The following is a 6,316-nucleotide window of genomic DNA, read 5'->3' on the forward strand; positions in this document are numbered from 1 at the left end:
GACTCAGTAGTTACTCATTGGGCTGTGAACCGCAAGGTTGCCGGTTAGTAACCACCAGCCACTCCACGAGAGCAAGATGGGGCTTTCTATTCCTGTTAACAGTTACAAACTTGGAAATTTGGGGGTAATTCTATCCTGTCCTTTGAGGCCATGGTGAGTTGGCATTGACTTGATGGCAGTGAGTGTGTGTGTGTGTGTGTGTGTTTTAATAGAGTAGAGATCCGTGGGAAATGAGACTGCTGAGATATGTATGCTTGGTCTCAAAGAGACTTGGATGCCATCTAATGACATTTGACCTCTGCTAGGCCTGGGCCTTGGGGCAGAATTATCCTTTCAGAAATTGAAATTTTTTTAGACTTCCAGTATATCTAAAAGAAGCCACTGAAGCAGCCTCCCAGCACTCTAGAAGTCTGGTTAGAGCAGTGTAAGAATAAGAGGGGCTTTAGATCTGCCCAGAGCTGAGTGGAGTTCCTGGTAGTCAGAGCTTTCCATTTTAAAACAAGGATGAGATGTGTACTCTTGAGACCCTCAAAAAGTTAATTGTAAAAACCACAATAGCGAGAAAGGCCCTGAGCCTAGCCGAGTGCTGGCGATGCGGAGCTGCAGGATCGCTTCAAGATGAGGTGGAAGAAACCCTGAAGCGACCGCAGAGCCAGAAGGGTGTGCAGGGGATCATCAGGTGAACTGGGAAGGCATTCCCATCAAAGGCACCATGGACAATCCCACTACCACACAGTGCACCAACCTCATGCACAACTTCATCTTGAAGACAAGGAGCACTGTGTGAGAAATCCACCCCCAGAATGACCTCACCTTCCTTCGAATTCATTCCAAGAAAAATGAAATTATGGTTGCACCAGATAAAGACTATTTCCTGATTGTGGTTCAGAATCCAACCGAATTAGCTACTTGGCGCCTGATGTTAGTCCTTAACTTAATCCCTCTGCCCCTGAGTGTTAATCATGCCAATCCACTACAAATGGAATCATACACTCGAACCAATCCAGTGATCACGGGAGAGCTGCTGCCTCACCCACCCCACCTGTGGAAGGAAGCCTCTGCCACACCTGTGGCTGCAGAGGACGTCCCCCTGCTGGGCCTTCTCCTTCCAGGAGACATCCCCCCCCCCCCCCCCCCCCCGCCCTGCCCACCCCATGGCACCAGGGGGTCTGAGCAAGAGCTGTGAGAAGCCCCCACCTGCTTCCTTCTGATCTTCAGCTCACCAGTCACCTTAGAAAAGTATGTTTTTCTTTACCTAAAAATAACCTAAATGCTTGCTCCCCCTGCTGTTGTGTTTTAAATACTATCTTACAATGGTCTCGCTCTTCCTGGGTAGCCTCTTGGTCTGTGACCCGCCGGCTACTACCTCCTGGCCCGTGGCGCCACACCCACTGAGCTTAGCCTGGTATATCATTGGTGGCCCTCCCACAAGCCCAAACTCACTGCCTTCAATGCGATGCCTGCTCATAGTGACCTTCTAGGACGCGGCAGAACTGCCTGCTGCGCCTGGGGGTCTCTGAGTCTAAGCATACGGGAGCAGAAAGCCTCATCTTTCTTTCTCTCAGGGAGCAGCTGATGGGTCCAAACTGCTGACCTCCACTACCGGGGTCTCTTTTGGTGTTCCTAAGCAGGCTTTCCTGTTATTTTACACTCCCACCAATGTTTGTTTGTTTATCATTTTATTGGGGCTGGTATAATTCTTATGGCAGTCCATACATACATCCATTGTGTCAAGCACATTTGTACATTTGTTGCCATCATCATTCTAGGAACGTTTGCCTTCTACTTGAGCCCTTAATATCGGCTCCTCGTTTTCCCCCTCCCTCCCCCCCATGAACCCTTCATAATTCATATATTACTTTGTTCAAAAAAAACAACAACACAATAGCTCCCCCTGACCCACCTTGAATTTTTTTTCAAAAGGATACTTCCCTACTTATCTGAAAACTTAATGGAAATTTAATTATCTTCTCCTCTAGCTTCAGTTTCTCTTTTTAAGATGAAAATGTACTTTAAAAGAACACCTAATTCTAATAAATACTGACTAACAAGTAATTTTGAAAGTGTTTTAAATAATATAAAATTGTATTAATCTATCCATCTATTGAGTAGGCCTTTTTAACTCAGACTGATATTCAGGGGGGAAAATGCCAGTTTTAATATAAATAAGTATGATTACTATTTGAATTAATATATTTAAAAAATCATTTTATTGGGGTCTCTTACAGCTCTTATCACAATACATACATACGTACATCATCATTTTTCAAAATATTTTATTTCCACTCAAGCCCTAGGTATCAGTTCCTCATTTTCCCACTCCCTCCCCCACCCTCCTTCCCTCATGAACCCTTGATAATTTATAAATTATTATTTTTTTCCTGTCTTACACCGACCGCTGTCTCCCTTCACCCACTTTTCTGTTGTTTGTCCCCCTGGGAGGGGTTATATGTAGATCATTGTGATTGGTTCCCCCCTCCTCCCCCTACCCTCCTGGTATCGCTACTCTCATTATTGGTCCTGAGGGATACGCTGTGTTTTGAGATCTTATCTGTACCAGTGTACATGCTCTGCTCTAGCCTAATTTGTAAGGTAGAATTGGGGTCTTCATAGTGAGGGGGAGGAAGCATTAACGAGCTAGAGAAAAGTTGTATGTTTCCTTAGTGCTATACAGTACCCTGACTGGCTCATCTCTTCCTTGTGACCCTTCTGTAAGGGTAGATTCAATTGTCTACAGATGGGCTTTGGGTCTCCACTCTGCATTTCCCCTCATTCACATTGATGTGATTTTTGCTCTGAGTCTTTGATGCATGGTACTTGATCCTATCCATACCTGTGATCACACAGGCTGGTGTGCTTCTTCCATGTGGTCTTTGTTGCTTCTCAGCTAGATGGATTCTTGTTTATATTCAAGCCTTTAAGACCCCAGACACTAGATCTTTTGATAGCCAGGCACCATCAGCTTTCTTCACATTTGCTTATGCACCCATTTTGTCTTCAGGGATCGTGTCAGGAAAGTGAGCATCATGGAATGCCAGATTATTAGAACAAAATATTCTTGTGTTGAAGGAGTACTTGAGTAGAGGTCCAATGTCCGTATGCTACCTTAATATTTAACATATAAATATATGTACATAGATTTATTTCCCTATCTTTATATAAAATATATATTTATATATGTACTTTGCCTCTTAGTTCTGTCCCCTATTTCCTTTTACTTTCCTCTAGTCCCACTATCATGTTTGACCTTCATTAATTCTTCATGGCTACATTGCACTTGATCAAGCCCCATCAGACATTCTACACCCTCCTTGCCATCAATTTTAGACCACTTGTTGTTCCCTTGTCCCTAGGTGTGTTTGCTCCTCTCTTCCTTTCCCCCTTCTCCCCCTTTTCCATGTCCCCCAGGAACCATGTGTCCCACTATTTTCCCCTCTGGTTTGCTTATTCTGCCTATCTTATCTAGATAGACATTCAAAAACAATAATAAACACAAAAACAAAACAATAGAAAAGCAAAAAAACAGACAAAAAAGCCTGTATATAGTTCCAGGATTATTGACCTTTATGAGTGGTTTCCATGCCTTACCCCCAAAGTCTATTTAGGGGATTCCTTGGAGACTTCATTGCTTTGCTCCCCTTGCTGCTCTGCTGCACATCCTTAGTATTTCACCCCAGTGTGGTGGGGTCAGATCAGGCACAATTCTCACACTGTGTCTCCAATGTTGACCCCTGGTAGTCAACACTAGGGGTCAGTGAGGGACATTGTGTCTTGTGGTGCGGCCTGCCCTATGGTCCTCTCTTTGCCTTGGCTGCTCTAAGCAGGAATATCATTCGTGGGGCTTGGCAGGACAGGATGTATTCCACTCTTGGTCTCTCCTTCCCTCTTCATTTGCTCCAGTGTGCTCCGATCAGACAGATTCCTCTCCTTGGGCTATAGCTTTAGTGTTGTCTGCTGTAGTGCATTCTTCTTGAGGGGTGGGGGGAGGTGGGGTGTCTCCACATAGCGTAGCTGGGATTGGGGCCAGCCCCCACTAACCTCTCTGTTGGTTCCTTGCCTCATGCTGGTAGGTTGCATTCACTTCTTGGCACACAGGGTTGGGGTCTGGTCCCTCTCTCCCTCTCCTGTGGAGATATAAACAATATCCTCCCCTTGAGTGGGTTAGTGCCCTGTTCCCCCACTACCCATGTCTTTCTTTCTTCCTTCCTTCCTTTCCCCCAGGACTCAGTGGGGGGTCCCTGGTAGTCAGAGCTTTCAATTTTAAAACAAGGATAACCCTTCTGGGTTTCCAAGACTGTAACTGTTTATGGGAGTAGAAAACCCAGTCTTTATGCTTCGGAGCTGCTGCTGGTTTTAAAGAGCCAACCATGTGGATCACAGCTCAACTCATAACCACTACACCACCAGGGCTCCTGCTTTCAGGTTTACAGATATTAATACAATGCTTTAGGCTTTACAGGTATTCAATTAAAATATACACTGTTTACTTTATTTCACTTGTAGCAAAACAGAAAGTTTAAGTGATTTGCTCAAGGTCATGAAGCAGTAACTGGCACCACTGGGAACTGGACCCAAGCCTGTTTGAATCCAGTGGCCCCAGCTCCCTCTTCATTAGATCCACAGTGAGCTCTCTGCACACTGGAGACACAATGCTTAAAGGTATATCCAATAGGAGAGGACTGAGGTTTAGGAGAGCTACAGGGAGAAAAGACAGAATCTTGGTGAGGATATTTAAAGGCTAGGAAGAGAAAATAGGAGCCATGACTACTGTGTGTGTGTGTGTGTGTGTGTGTGTGTATGAAAGAGAGAGAGAGAGAGAGAGAGAGAGAGAGAGAGAGAGAGAGAGAGAGAGAGAAAGCATAATACTAGGAGAGTAGAGTGTGACCAAAGAAAATGGCAAAAATTCTTTCAAGAGAAGGAAAGATGGTCTCCAGAGTAAAATGTGGTAGAAGCTGAGGACAATGAAGATGTGAAATGTCTAGAGCAGTGGTTGGCAACCTTCCTAATGCCGCGACCCTTTCATACAGTTCCTCATGTTTTGGTGACCCCCTAACCATAAAATTATTTTTGTTGCTACTTCATAACTGTAATTTTGCTACTGTTATGAATTGGGTGACCCCCGTGAAAGTGTCGCAACCCACAGGTTGAGAACCGTTGGTCTAGAGGAATTGGTGTTGGGAGCTTGCTAATGGACTGCTTCAAGCAGAAGCCATCTTGGACTAAGTGAATGTAGCAGTGGTTCTCAACCTGTGGGTTGTGACCCATTTGGGGGTCGAATGAATCACAGGTGTAGAGGCTTTATAATGTGTCTGCTTCTCTAAGCTGAATTTGTATTTCCCATAATAAATTTTCCTGGATGTTTTCAATAAATCATTTTGAAAAGAATGTACAGATGTGCTTTATACAATTGATGTATGTATATGTATGGATTGTGATAAGAGTTGTATGAGTCCCTAATAAAATGTTTTAAAAAAATCAATATGCCAAAATGTCAAATGAGGTCAGGAATGTGGACTAAAGGCATGTATAAGTAGAACGTTTTAATGCAATGTTCTCTGAGAAACTAGCAAAACTTCTAGGTAGGATAAGGATATGATTTGCTTTATAATTTAATAAAATCATTCTATTCGCCCACATAGATATTAGTGAGTAAGATTTTGAAGGCTGACATTAAGCAGGAGTTATTTTGGCTGTTTTGATGGTGGCAGGTGCACTTGTAACTCACACACCTATATACACACATTGTCACTTACCTGCGAGCTCACCTCAAGGATGTGGAGCAGCTGCCAAGCTTAGGACTGCTCTACCGTCCTCTGCTTCCCTTTCAGTGTCTCTGGATCCTGGGACCAGGTTTGTGTTCAGCTCTGTAACAAATGGTGTCAGTTTCTCTTGCAAGCAACGGCCATCATCAAGGTTGGTGAAGTCAGGGCTGACAAGGGTTCCAGTTTGAACAAGTATACGCTTGTTCCTTCCAGCTGATCCTTTCTCTCACTTTATATCTGTCTTTCCTTTCCAATTATTTCCCTGCAGTGTTTATGATCCAGCATCAGACAAAAAGAATTTATAACCCTTGAGAGAATGTTATATCCTACACAACCCTGTGAAAAATCATACATATACAAATATATACATTGTGTGTATGTATTTCAGGAGTCCTGGCAGCACAGTGATAGAGCCTTTGGCTGCTAATGAAAAGATTGGTGCTTCAAAGCTACAAGCTGTCCCTTGGGAGAAAGATGTGCCAATCTGCCTCGGTAAATACTACCCCTTGGAAACTCTATTGGACAGTACCCTCTGTTGCATAGGGTCACAATGA

The 6,316-nt window shown here is 43.9% G+C and overlaps 1 pseudogene; it reads left to right on the plus strand.

The window, feature by feature from the left end:
- The first annotated feature begins 509 nt into the window (after window positions 1–509).
- Window positions 510–5,979, plus strand: LOC142451605 (dynein light chain roadblock-type 1 pseudogene; annotated as a pseudogene).
- Window positions 5,980–6,316: the final 337 nt, after the last annotated feature.

This window comes from Tenrec ecaudatus, chromosome 6 (genome assembly GCF_050624435.1).
Source record: "Tenrec ecaudatus isolate mTenEca1 chromosome 6, mTenEca1.hap1, whole genome shotgun sequence".
Taxonomy (NCBI): domain Eukaryota; kingdom Metazoa; phylum Chordata; class Mammalia; order Afrosoricida; family Tenrecidae; genus Tenrec; species Tenrec ecaudatus.